Source organism: Halichoerus grypus, chromosome 1 (assembly GCF_964656455.1).
Source record: "Halichoerus grypus chromosome 1, mHalGry1.hap1.1, whole genome shotgun sequence".
Lineage (NCBI taxonomy): Eukaryota > Metazoa > Chordata > Mammalia > Carnivora > Phocidae > Halichoerus > Halichoerus grypus.
The window spans coordinates 24,421,731-24,436,718 of record NC_135712.1 but is presented as its reverse complement, the minus strand read 5'-3'; the positions used below and the strand labels follow the sequence as shown (position 1 = coordinate 24,436,718).

General features: G+C 35.2%; 1 non-coding gene and 1 pseudogene across 1 annotated transcript; both read left to right on the top strand.

Annotated features, from left to right (window-relative positions):
• Positions 1-714: 714 nt before the first annotated feature.
• On the top strand, positions 715-818 carry LOC118530325 (U6 spliceosomal RNA). The gene has a single exon (XR_004914579.1). It is a non-coding gene; the product is annotated as a U6 spliceosomal RNA (small nuclear RNA).
• Positions 819-9,352: 8,534 nt separating this feature from the next.
• On the top strand, positions 9,353-10,221 carry LOC118530324 (small ribosomal subunit protein uS2B pseudogene; annotated as a pseudogene).
• The last annotated feature ends 4,767 nt before the right edge of the window (positions 10,222-14,988 follow it).

Here is a 14,988-nt window from a genome sequence, read left to right as displayed (position 1 = left end):
TCCAGATCCTTTCTGTACCATCATGCTGTAAAATGAAGTGGCAAGTGAACAAGTTCTCAATAAGCCTGCTAAAATTCCGAAGTTATTGCCATCAAATAAATGTTTTCTAAAATGACTCTTCTATTTTTTCTTAATTAACGTATTTCTTTTTAGCAGAGATATGGAAGTTCATATCTCACCATCTGAGTAGGGAGCCCAATGTGGGGCTCGATCCCAGGACACTGGGATCATGACCTGAGCCAGAGGCAGATGCTTAATGGACTGAGCCACCCAGGCACCCCAATGTTCCCCATATTTTAAAGGTTGATTTGACATGTTTTGCCACAAATTCAGTTTTAAACCCTAAAAAATATTTTATAAATAAAAATATTAAACTTTTACCTTTTGAAATAATGCAAAATACTATTGAACATGGAATGCAATGATAGTATCATTTTTCTATCTATCCACGTAACATTTAATCTTTAAAAGTACTTGAATCTGCACATAATAGCTTTAATTGAAAGGGATAGAACATATTATTAAATCCGGCAGACTAATTCATCATATGCATTTATAACAAGTACTTCAGATCATTTCATTCTTTCACCTGTCCAAAATCAACATTTTCCATATGTTCATTAGGTTTCCTTCCATAATTATTTTTTTGAACATGCACTGTGAGCTTAAATCTCAAAGAAACAAAAGAATGTATTGTCACGAAAGGAAAAGAGAGTGCTTACTTTGGCAGTACTTAAGCTAAAATTCTGAACAATACAGAGATTAGCATAGCCCTTACACAAGGATGTCACCAAATTCATGAAGCTTTCCATATTTAAAAAAAAAAAAAAAGAAGAGGGATGTTTGAACTACATCGGCTAAATTTTAAAAACCGTTTAGATCAAATAACACCTCAAATTTTGTAAATTTATCATTCTAGCTTAAATTTACATAAAAATATGAGGTCCTAATACTGAAAATGCTTTTTCATATTAAAAAAAGTCCTTTAAATATTTTTAAATGACATTAGAATCCTGAGATATTTTCCAAGGAATATAAAGATCAAAGCACCTGTGTCTTTTCTTCCATTGGCATATTGACTCAAATTGCTATAAACTTTCCTATTTAAGTGAAGCATTTTACAAAATTCCACATAGAGTCCATTATCTGAATTGTGGAAGAAAATAAAATCTTATTGAGGAGCAAGAATTGGCACATTTTCAATGGCTGAATATGATAACAAATGAGACCATCGGACTCATTTGTCATGAAATGTCATCATCCACCTTCATATTCCTATTTATTCCCCTTACCATCGCCTCTTGGTAAATGTGGGAGGCAGTCCCTACATATGGAAAATCCTGGTGTAGGTGGGCAGGGGCTGCTTTATAATTGCATAGAATCATTTCATCAAATAAAATAAGTATTATTTTTAAGTATAGTTAAAATGTCATATCTAAAATGCTTCTGTTTTTGTTCTTTTCATTCATTTATTCAAAAATGTTATTTTTCTGAGCACTCTAATAGATGCTTGGCATATAACAAATACCCATTTATATGGAACATCTGGTCCCAGTGTCTCCATATATGCTCACTCTATCATGATAGAAGTACGAAAATCAGTAAAATAAGTATCGTTTCCTGATTTATTTATAATAATAATAACAATATAATTTTTACAATAATAAAATTACTTTATGTAAATGAAAAATTTGAAGTCTTTTCTCGGTACATGTTAAGGGTTAAAAACAAGTGTTTTATATCATTATAATTAACTCTTCATCAAAGATTTGTGGAGATAATACAGTAATTTGAAAGTTTATTTTTGATAACGTGTTAATTTATTTCTGCTTTTGATTTTCACAAAACAAAGTTGTTAACCTAACCTAATCTAATATTCACCATTAACATTACTCTTACTGTGGGAATTTTTTTTTTTAAAGACTCTTTTTCAACACAAAGAAAGAAGCTAGAAGTTTCAGATCCTCACAAAGTAAATTAGATAATAAAAATTTATATTTATTCTGAAATGCTTAATGTTGAGGCATTTATCCTTTGAACCTGAACCAAAATTCAGGGCAAACTGTGCCAAATGTTTATTTTCTTAAACAACTTGCTAAATATTTTTTCAGTTGGTGTTTTCAAGCTATTCAAAACTGAACAAATATGTCATGAATATTATTAAAAAGAAACACAGTTCAACCATCACAGCAAAATCTTCACACACACACACACACACAGATTTGAAACATGGATATTCTTCTGTGTCTGAGTAAGTTTTCAGACATGTAATATCAACACTAAGAAATAATAAAACCTGTTCTTCATTCCTTATACAGTATGTATCTAAAAGATTGACATGGAAAACTGAGTATTTAGCCAAGTTATTCTTTCAACAGCCTCAGCCTGTCTAGATAATTCAGGATCTAAAGACCTCTCTTCAATAACAGATGGCCAGTGATAGTTTGAGCAAAACAGTTAAATTCCCCAAGCAGTGCTCTTGGCTTAGCCAATGTATAAACTGTCTTAGTTTCTTTGGAATAAAAATTTACCCAGTGAAATTTTACAAGTTTATAGATAAAGTGGATTTCCTGGGAGTACTGTATTTTCCTGAGGACCCAGATCCAGAAATCAGATATAGTTATAGGGATGTTGCATATATAGTCCTAGTTCTCTGTATTTCAATTATCACCCAGAAGTTTTCTGACTTTATGGATTTGGTGAGTAATTAGTTAAAAAACTGGTCAAATTTTGCAACTTTGTGGGAACTTCTTTCTGGATTTCTGCATGAAAGAAGAAAGAATCATTATAATCAATTTTATAAAGTTGTGATTTTTCCCTAAGCAATATTATTTAAAAAGTAAGTGTAATTCAGGGCACCTGGGTGGCTCAGTCAGTTAAGTGTCCGACTCTTGGTTTTGTCTCAGGTTATGATCTCAGGGTCCTGAGATGCAGCCCCATGTCAGGCTCTGTGCTGGACATGGAGCTTACTTAGGATTCTCTCTCTCCCCCTTTCCCTCTGCCCCTCTCTGCCATCTCTTAAAAAAAAAAAAAAAAAGGAAGTGTAATTCACTCTCAAGCCCTCAGGAATCAATTACAAGTATGAGGGAGTTCAAATGAGAGCCAAGAATAAATGCACAAGCTAAAGTATTTAGGTAAGGAAGATTACCTGGCTCATATAGAAGGGCCAAAAGTTAAGTTATGGGATGTTTAAGATTTAAGAACAACTATTGGAATGTTCAGAAACCATCTTTTCTCTTTAAATATAACATGTAGTTTAGACATAATTCATGATAAATTTTAGCATTGTCTTTAATATTGGATACAGTCATATTTTTCTGTTAAATAACTTTTGTTTTAAAATTTAAATTATGAGTACTACGAAGTATGATAGTATAACTCATTCCATTCTATGTAACAGTTTCAGATTGTGAGATGGAAAAGGTCAGGAAAGTCGATTTATGAAATGAAATACCCGGGAGAATGCAAAGATATATATGTGCCATATAGGTTTTAGTCCTTTATGATATATTTAGTAAAATGAGTTATTGATATTTTTTATTTGGTTGTATTCCAATCAAATGCTATAGACAAAAATATAAGTTTCTACCCAAATTCTATTTAAATTTTTAAGTACCTGATAATTTAAAATATTTTTTTTTTTTTTTTTTTTTTTTAAAGATTTTATTTATTTATTTGAGAGAGAGAGAGAATGAGAGACAGAGAGCATGAGAGGGGGGAGGGTCAGAGGGAGAAGCAGACTCCCTGCCAAGCAGGGAGCCCGATGCGGGACTCGATCCCGGGACTCCAGGATCATGACCTGAGCCGAAGGCAGTCGCTTAACAACTGAGCCACCCAGGCGCCCTAAAATATTTTTTATGTTGGGAAAGGCATTAACACAACTTTCCAGAGAAATATTTCTTGCTTAATTCCTCTTGAATGGATATGTATAAGAGCACTGAATGATGTGACTGTATTAGAATCACATAAGTCATCTAAAGGTGTCATTTGTAGATATCTGTCTGCCCCCAGCCGACTGTTATTCGTCCCTAGGCAATCAGACAGAGTTCATCAAACTTATATGGATCAAGGAACTAAAAAGGTCCTTTGCCCAAGACAAATTTTAGTTTCTCTTATTTCCTGTGTATACTTTATCACATGATACCAAAGAATATTGTCCTTGGGAAACATGTAAAGATTTCTCATGATCTCACTACACAACCTATAGTGCCAAAATTTTTTCCTCAGTGCTATTTCAGTCTTATTTTATTTCTTGGAAATGCAGTTACCTTCTGTTTGAATCAGTACTTCAACAATAAGCAAATGCTATGGTTTTAAATTTAGCCATGAGTCAAAGAAAATAAAAGGAAAATAAGGATTATGTAAAGATTTGACAATAATAATACATAGATACTAAATAAATAATTTCGTAATAAATAACATATGCAGAATAAACACAAATGTATGCGTGTGTGTGTGTATATATATACACATTTATATATTCAGAAAAACAAGGCAAAATACCATTTATATGGAACAGCTGGTTGCCTACTGTTCACATGTATACTCTGTTATGTTAGAAAAAGGAAAATCAATAAAATAGCTATTTTTCCTGATTCCTTATCAAAATAATAATATAATTTGAATATATGTATATACTTCATATTCTATATCTAGATTCTAAATTATGAAGAAAAAAAGCCCATTTTTGCCCAGATTACTAATGCTATAGTCATTATATCTGTGTTGAAACAGATACTTGTACTTGTCAGCATGATCTATGCAATAATATGAACTTTCCAATAATCTTGGTAATATTATCATACTGCATGTGGGGAGAGATTCAGGTGACCTGGGATCAACTCCTAGTTCAGAAATTTTCTATATAGGAATAGACAAATCACTTGCTCTCTTTGAGTATCAGGTTTAATTCTCATTATCAGGCAAAGCATAAAGAAAAAAAGTGATGTGGCATGAAAGACCAGAGACCAAGACTAGCAGAAATTGAATGAGGAAAGGGGAGACAATGTGCCTATGTTTACACCTGGTAACGTCTGAAGATAGTTGTGGACAAGACAAGGTAAACTGATGGTAGGAGAGGGCACCCCATTCTGTTCTTTAACTGAATTAATCAATTATGATGATTAATTCTATGTGACTAGGCCAAAGGATGTCCAGATAGCTGGTAAAATATTATTTCTGGATGTGTTTGTGAGGGTGTTTCTGGAAGAGATTAGCATTTGAATCAGTAGACTGAGTAATGAAAATCATTCCACCAATGTAGTAGGCCTCATCCAGTCCCAAGTGCCTGAATTGAATAAAAATGTGAAGGAAGGGCGAATTCTCTCTTCCTCTCCTTGAGCTGGGACATCCGTCTTCTCTTACCCTTCGACGTTGGAGTTTCTGGTTCTTGTACCTTCAGAATTGAACTGAATTATACCAAAGGTTTTATTGTTCTCCAGCTTGTAGATGACATGTTGTGGCGTATCTTGGCCTCCATAATTTCATGAGCCAATTGCAGCAATACATTTCCTCTTCTGTCTCTTTATATATCCTAATGGTTCTGTTTCTCTGGAATACCCTAAAAAATATACATATTAGTCCTGAGAAGCAGAGTGCTGCTGTAACATACACCTAAAAATACGGACGTGGTTTTAGAACTGGATAAAAGGTAGAGGCTAGAAGAATTTGGAGGTACATGCTAGAGAAAGCCAAGATTGCTGTGAATGGACCATTAAAGCAATTTTGGTAAGGGCGCAGAAGGAGAAGAGGAGAGCTATAGAGAAAACCTCCATCTTCTTGGAGTATATCTAAGTGGTTGTGAACAGAATGTTGGTAGACATATGGATGGTAAAGGCTATTCTGATGAGGTTACAGACAGAAATGGGAACATGTTATTGGAAATTAGAGGAAAGGTGATTCTTTGTTATGAAATGGCAAAGAGTTTGGCTGAATTGTATTCATATCCTAGTGTCTTGTAGAAGGTAGAACTTGAGAGCGATAAAATTGGATGTTTGGCTGAGGCAGTATTTAAGCAAAGTGTTGAAGTAGCTGCTGGTTTCTCTTGAATGCTTATAGTAAAATGTGACAAGAAAAATGATTTTAGGATGGAATTGTTAATAAAGAAGCAGAACTTAAAAATTTGGGAAATTCTTAGCCTATCCATATTGAAAGGAATAAAAAATCTTGTTTGGGAGACAACATGAAGGATGTGGCCAAATTTGATTAAGCTATGACTTGGCCATCTCAAAGGATCCAGGAGTTACTCATCAAGACAGTGATGATTGAATGAGGTACAGGTGGAAACTAAGGCATTAGAATGTGTGGTTTTGTCATCTTAGAACTGTGTGGGACAATGACAATTAGATCACTCAACAGCCAACTCCTCTAATACCTGGGCATCAAGTGATATCTCATGGCATACTGTAACTTCTATAAAATTCTTCAAAGCTGTAATCTCAAGGCAAAATCTAGTTGTAAAGGAGTTAGACTGTGTGATTTAATTAAGTGTGCAGCCTTAACAAATCTCATTTGTCAATGTTAGGGCTCTGATAGGATAAGAGTAGAATTCTGAAATCTGTGATGGGAAATATGGATGGACAAGTCTGATAAATCTGAATTCCCGAATTCCACTGAATTCATTATTTCAGCAGAAGATGCCCCCTTTCTCTTGTTAGAGGAAAGCAGTCTCTTCCTTGAATGGTGACCTTGAAATGACCCACTTGAATTAGGTGTTTATAGAGATGTTACTTGTTTCCATAAAAGATCTTTTCTTGCCTCCCCTCATTGCTTCTGAGACAATAGCAAGCATCAGGATTAATCACAGACCAAACAGGAAAGTAAAATCTCTTCTAGAAAGAAATAGCTTACACATTAAAGGAAGTATAGAACCCAGCTAACTTTTGCTGGACAGGAACTGTGGACAATGTTTAGCATAGATCTTGAGTATATTCATGCAAAGATTGGGAAATATGTTTTAATAGGAGACAACTTAATTACTTCAGGGGAATTTATAACCATTAAAGGACTCCTAAAATATCCTAATAACCTATTAAATTGGCTACTTGAATCCTGCACTTCATTACAGTAAATTAGGAATAAATGTTGTTACTTCCTTGACATAGTGGTGAGGATGAAATCAGAAGATTCTGAGAATAGGGGAAGATAAAATGGATTTAATACTTAGGAGCTAAGAACCCACCACAAGTCTATCTTTCAGAATAGCCTAGATAATACCCCCCTCAGTAAAGCATAAGGAATGAATTGAGAGGTGGTGCTGTGGTCCTAGTAAGAACTGTTGTTTGCCAGGAAACACCAATTGGCTATATTATTGGAGCTGTCCATTTTGTGGTATGTTTTATCATATCATTTTGGCATAATATCAAGCAAAATAGGAAATGTCTATTGTGAAATTGGAACACCACAGTAGAGGTTTGTCCCAAGCAGATCAAATGCATATTTAAATTACATGACAGGTAATTCTGATGCCTGTGTCACCTATCTCTTGATACAAATGACTTTCCTTCAATTCATACTTATGAATTCATGGGGGTTCCCTATGACCAACTGATAAAGTAGGAGAAATCTCAACCCATTCACAGATGGATTATTGCAATATGTTTGTGTTAGGTGAAAGGAACTTCTGCCTCATTACATCTCTACAAAGCGGTGGTACTAAAGTGCACTTATGAAGGACATCATTTCAGTAAGCAAAGCTGTGTGCAATCACTTAGTTGTCACTTTCTATGGATGAGAAGTGGCCAGAAGAACGAGCATACATGACCTCTAGGACAGATTTAAAAGGTTTGATTGATTATCTGTATTTGGAAAGGGGAAAAAAAAAAAACCTGGAAGATAAAAATTCAGAGTTCTGGGGAAGAGACAAGAAATATGGATAGACCCATGGAAGTGACTGAGCAAAAGCATGTGGATCTTTATTTTTCACGTAATGCATACAAAAATGACTAATGCTGTGACTTTCAGTAAACCTTCCTTCTTATTCCACCCAAGTTTGGACAATGGTCTACAAGACCACAAATTTTGTGAATAATGGAACAAATGCATGGGCGCCATAATAAATGTAGTAGCACTTGTAGGCTGAACTAGCTAACCGCTTCAGCTACTGCCATACAACTAACCTGTTAGTAGCAGAGACCAATGATAGATCTCAGAATAACATCATCCTTCAACAAGACTAGTTAGATGCTTAGTGTCATGTCACCTTTTCAAACACCTTCTCTCCTCTGAAAAGGGCAGCAGTAATACCCACTGGAATCTATACTTAATCTGCATATGTATTTATCTTCCGTCCACATAGTCTCTCTGTCAGCACCATCATACAGTCTGACTTTTACACTTTTATAGGCTTTTCCTCCCTCCTACCTTGCTCTCCTTTACTTTCAACCCAGCACCCCACGATTGTACTACCTGATAAAGTAGTAGCACATAGCTTTTACCTCAGGCTCTGTGTTCTGGGGAACCTAGAATAAAGCAATGAGTACATGACAGTTTTCATCATTCTTTATGTAACATCCATATCAAATCATTTATTTCAAGCCACCATTTTTCTCTTTCAAGTTATTTTGGCAACCTTTTTGTAGTCTTTATTTGCCATTCAAATGTATCTTTCCGTAACTCAAATGTCATAGTTATCCTACTCAGAAATTTAAAATCATTATATGGCTGTTAATTTTTGCTGGTTAAAACTCAAGTTCACAGCAGGGCATGTCTATCCCTCAGAATAAGCTCAAGTTAACCTCACAGACTCTTCTTCTGCCATCAGTGACTCTGAACCTTACTCACAGTTTTAAACTTTGTCAGTCATTCTCCTTCCTTTGCCTAAAAAAGCCCATTATATACTTACAATTCCTGGTTACTTACTCTGTGATCTTCACAACTTATCTTAGATCTAATAAAACAAAATGAAGTGCTAGGAAGCCTAAGCAACAGAATGTGGCATAGACAAAGAGATTATAAATGAGGGAAAACACAGAAGATTTAGAAGTATAATAGTGTCTCACAGATATTTCAAGAAAAACCCTAAAATTGGAAGTACTTTAAGTCTATTAAGGCTGATAACGGGATAAGTATTAATTGTCTATATAGGCTCCAGAGTGTTTAGCTCTGAACCAGTACAAAAAAAAAAAAATACTTTTTGAATGTCAAGGTGTTAGTCAAATCAGTTTATAAAGTAAAGTTCAATAATATTATGTACACTATGTATTGGTTTCTGCAAAAATTATATTTGTAATATTACAAAAGGAACTTGACAATGCACATTACTAGAAATGTTTACATTGTTGCCTTTAAAACAAACCAAAATAGCCTTTCCCCATACTGTGTTGTCGTGCATTTCTGAAGGGAAATCTTCAGCATGTCTGGAGCCCTTGACATCTTGCAAATGGAGGAGGAAGATGTCCTCAAATTCCTTGCAGCAGGAACCCATTTAGGTGGCATCGACCTTGACTTCCAAATGGAAGAGTACATCCACAAAAGGAAAAGTGATGGCAACTATATATCATCTGTAAAGAACCTGGGAGAAGCTTCTTCGGCAGCTCATGCCATTGTTGCCGTTGAAAACCCAGCTGATGTCAGTGTTCCGTTGTTTGGGAATACTGGCTGGAGAGCTGCGCTGAAGTTTGTTGCTGCTACTGGAGCCACTCCTACCGCTTCCCTCCTGGAACTTTCACTAACCAGATCCAGGCAGCCTTCTGGGAGCCCAGACTGGTTACTGATCCCAGGGCTGACCACGAGCCTCTCACAGAGATGTCTTATGTTAACCTGCCTCCTGCCTACCACCGCTCAGCCTAACACAGACTCTGCACTACGTGGACACTGCCATCCCGTGCACCAACAAGGGAGCTCACTCGGGGGGGTCTGCTGTGGTGGGTGCTGGCCCGGGAAGTCCCATGGGAAGTCGTGCCTGACCTCTACTTCTACAGAGATCCTGAAGAGATTGAAAAAGAAGACCATGCTGCTGCCGAAAAGGCTGTGACCAAGGAGGAATTTCAGGGTGAATGGACTGCTCCAGCACCTGAGTTCACTGCTACTCAACCTGAAGTTGCAGACTGATCTGAAGGCATGCAGGGGCCCTCTATGCTGTTCCCTACTGAAGACTGGAGCGCCCAGCCGGCCACTGAGAACTGGTTTGCAGCTCCCACTGCTCAGGCCACTGAATGGGTAGCAACAGCCACTGAGTGGTCTTAGGCTGCTCTTCCAGAGGCAAACAAAATGGAAATAAGGTTGATGGGAATTAAAGTTTCTAAACAAATAAATAAAGCCAAACACAAAAGAAACAGTAATCTATGCAGTAATCCCATTTCTTCACTCAGAAAATAAAATAACAACAATATTAATAGTAGTAATAGCAGCGGTCTTAATGCAGAACTAACAAGAGTTGTAATATTCCTTGTTAGAATGTAATAGGAGCAGTAGATGACTTGTAAGTGAAAGAAATTGTAAGTCTCTTACAAAATAGGAGATAATGATTCTTTCTGACCTACAGCAGTCACCCATTCAGTGAATGAGTGGGAAGAAAGGAATAATTATTTCTACTGGAGACATTTATTACAGAAGTTAATTGTCACAAATTATTTCACATAATATATTAATGAATAAGTCCAAGAATAAAAAGTCTCACAAATTGTTAAGTCAGACACTGTGAGAATTTTTTATCTCCATAGAATGAAGAGTTAGCACTGCAGTTAAAAAAAAAGAAAAAAAAGAAAAAAACTATTGTCAGGCTATAAAGTGGAGAATTTGACTTTCTTCATTTTATTCTGAACAGTCTACACCACATTAAATATCTTAGTTTCTGTCACTAGTTACCCTGTTCCTGATTGCCCAGACATCCTATATATCCATCAATCTAAAAGTTAGCAAGATTACAAGTGACATTAACCTAGCAAATGTATTCAGTAGCTTCTTCCATATGATATTCAAACTAAATCATAAACTGAAGAAACAGTACACTGAGGTTCTCATTTTAATTCTAAGATTGAATGGAACTTTGCTAATTTCTCTTTATGCATAATCCATTTATACACTATCATATTACATTGAAGGAGCACTTATTTATTGCTGCTTATATATACTGTTTCAAGAGCTTGTCCTTTTTTAAAGATTTTATTTAGATGTTTATTTGACAGAGAGAGAGAGAGAGAGAGAGAGCACAAGCAGGGGGAGGGGCAGAGGGAGAGGGAGAAGCAGACTCCCCGCTGAGCAGGGAGCCCGATGCAAGGATCTACCCAGTATCCTGAGATCATGACCTGAGCCAAAGGCAGATGCTTAACCGGCTGAGCCACCCAGGAGCCCCAAGTTCAAGAGCTTTTCAATAGGCCTTTACTCCCACATAGTGATTGCGACACTGTAGACATAAAATAATTTTTTTTATAAATGACCAAATCTATGCAATGCCTAATACATGCTTAGCACTATAATACAGGAACACTTAGGACACTCTCAGTGAGCATATTCCAACACTCTGTGCTCACTTCTACTCAGAGACCAGATCTTATTTACTGGAAGTTCAATTCTTTTTTTCTCAGTTCACAGTAATATTTCTACATAATCTCTTTCAGCTCTTTCAAGATTCTTTTTAATCCTATTCATGTTGTCTTAAAGAAGCAAAATTCTTAGTTTCTCTATTCTTCAACCATAAGATTTTCCTTTGAATGGCTCTATCATTTCCAGTATTCAGGCTTATGAAGAGAGACTTTCTATAAAGTAGCTGCATATGGAGTAACATCTAAGCTGTTTCAAATTTTGAATGACTCAGGAAAACTTTAGTGGTCTGATGCCAGTTCACTGACTCTTAATGCCTTGAGTGGGGGAAGAAGGTAAGGAGGTAAAGGGGTCAAATTGGAATTTTCAGATTCTCTCAGGGGCAAAAACACAGATCCCATTCTGGCAATTGTCAAAAAAAAAAAAGAATCTAGAAGCATTTCTGGAGAAGGGAAGATGATTTGTTTCCTAATCTCAAAGCCCCAGAGAAGGTGAGTTCTATTTGCAGTTCTTCCAGGTATTTATGAAAGTAAATTATGAATAACTTTGAGTTACCCCACTATGTTCACATGAAGTATGATTGTGTGCAGATCTTACATGTGGTTCACAGGATGGGCTTAATATATGGCTAATGTCTGAAAACTCCTAAACAGCTCTCATGGTGTTTCAAGTCTTTCATCTGGAAGCATTTAAAAATGAGATAAAGTTTATTTTGCAATTTTAGGTCACAAAATAATACATAGGACTTCTTTTTTTGGGGAACCATATCGAAGATACAGAAGCTAATTATTAGCAACCGAAGAAATGGCCATAGGTGGGTAGGGGTATTATTAGGATTAAGACCAAGACTACCGTAGTATACATAGGTTTCAAATGGTTTTTGATGCCCTCACTCTGTGTTAATACTTCTTGTCTCTATAAAACCATAATATAAGACTCATAAAAATGTTTTATCCTTTTTTGAAAACTATAAATGAACTTTTTATTATTTTATTTTTTTAAATAAGGTATATACCCAACATGGGGCTTGAATTCAGGACACCAAGATCCCAAAATTGACTGCTGTACCAACTGAGCCAGTCGGCTGCCCCTAAATGAACTTTTTCAAAATAATGTTCTTGTTCCTTCTTTTGTGAAGAGTTTACTAGACAGCTGTAGCATAATTAGGCCAGCTTAGCATTTGAACAGGTTTCTCATCTTCATTTGCACTGTAAAGTGAGCATGGTGAGGGAACCTAGTGATATCCATTTGGGAGAAGGATGAGGATGCACTCATTCCCTCTCTCAATTAACACTCAAATTTCAAGTTTCTTCAAAGATAGTTTTTAAATAGCACTTCAAAGAGATGATATAGCAAACATTGCTGTAATATGTTATGGTTGACTAAAAATTTGAATTTGAAATGGAAATCAAGTTCATTCATGAAATCCTCTGAAACTAATAATATATCATTTTAACGGCAAAGTGTCTAGACACCTAATGTCAGCCCAGATGATGATAATTTTAGTGTTTTATATCAGTCATATTCATCAATATAATTATACTTTTCTGGCCATAATTGAGTATGTTAAACAAGACATCTGATGACTTAAAAAGAAATAGTGGAAAGCATCTCAGGTAAAAAGTCCCATTTACATCTTTTTATTTAAGGAAATATTTTAAAAATCTGGAATAATGCATAAAACTTTTAATGTTTTTAACACACACTGATTTACCTAGTATAATCTAGCTTTAACAAGTGTTCATTGGCTATACTTTTCTCAGATTTCATTTCTTAATAAATAAAAATGACACAGTTGGAATTTGCCATTGTATCCCTTGCTAATACCACTCTCTTCCCCTTTGCCTTGAAATAACCAGTATCTTGATATTGATATTTATCTTTCCAGACCATTTATTTATAATGTCATTATGTATGTATGTGTATCAGTCAGAAAAAATAGAATCACTAACAGGTGATATACGAATGGGTTTAATGTAGAAAACAGGGCAGCAGGGTGGGAAGTGCTGTAGCCAGAGAATCGGTGAAAAAGTCATTCTCTGTACATCCCTCTCAATTTTGCTATTAACCTAAAACTGCTCTAAAAAAACAGTCTTTGAGAAAACAAAACAAAACAAAACATGATCAACATTAAACTGAAGCACTGGAGTAAAGCGTGGAGGTGGAGAGTCAACAGTCATGGGAAAGGTCTAGAAGAAGGGCAGCCAGAGATGTGTGCTGATCCTGTGGTGGACACCAGAAATTGATGTTTGGGCAGTCTAAAAATGCTGGTTGCCACTTCACTTCCAGCTTCTGAATCTGTGAGCGCCTCTCATTTTTGCACTTGAACTTGACACATTAAGGGGAAAGTCATTCTGGGAAATGTAGTTCCCAGGGTTCAGTAGAGTGATGGTGGTGTCAGGTCAACAACAGAAAAGCACAGCACAAAGTGCATCCACAAAATGAATGTGGCATGGTTGGTTTGGAAAATTTTACATGATTGGTCTCATAGTGTTCATATCCTACTTTGAATATTTTCTGTAGAAGCTCTAAGAGTTATCTGTGTGCATTCTAACATTTGCTAAGAGTAATTTTGTTTCATTACTTTTAATTATTTTGCTTTTTATTACTTTTCTTTTCCATTGCCTAGGGACTATATTCTACTTTTGACTAAAATACCATATAGTTGCCATTATTTCTTGTCCATCCTTACAAAGGAAATGCTCCTAACATTTTCCCACTGACTATGATTTTTTGTAGGATTTATTACATATTCATTACAAAAATTTTAAATCTAATTAAAGTTACCTAAAAATATTTTATTATAGATTAAAATAATATCAAATTCATTTTGTATATTTAGCTAAGATATTTGCATTTACATTTTAATAAAATAGATTTAAATTATGTTTTCTGAGTCCTTGTGTGTTCTTGAAGTGAATGCTACACTACATTGCCCTCCTCCATTTGATAAGAAAGAATGTATAAGACTTTATATGCTTCTTGAAGAGTTCATAAAACTCAATGCTTAAATTATCTTGGGGTAGTACCTTTACTGTGTCCTTACTATGGAAAAATTATGATTTTATGTTTCATATTCCTTAATTTTTTCAGACATATTTTAAAAAATATATTCGATTTGGTAATTTGTACTTTCCACAAGATTAAACATGTATTTTTAGAGTATCAGGACAAAGTTAATATATTACTTTAATCTCTTTCTTATTTAGTTTGACTCCCTTTTTTGTCACATTGTTAAGTGTGTTTTCAATTTTATGTTGAACCCTCAAGCTGAGGTTTGCTCTTGGTATTAGTTTTTTTCAAAAAACTGCTTAAAACTTTTTCTTCATTGTTGCTGTTATTTCTTGCTCTTCTCTTTGTTGTCCCATTCAGGCCATATTATTTGGTTTCCCTACTTTTCTAATTTTTTAAACTAGATTGTCTTTTTTTGTAATTCAGAAAATGACTCCAACTTATATATTGAAGTTATAAGTTTCATCCAAGTACATTATCCAAGTGTATTAACTG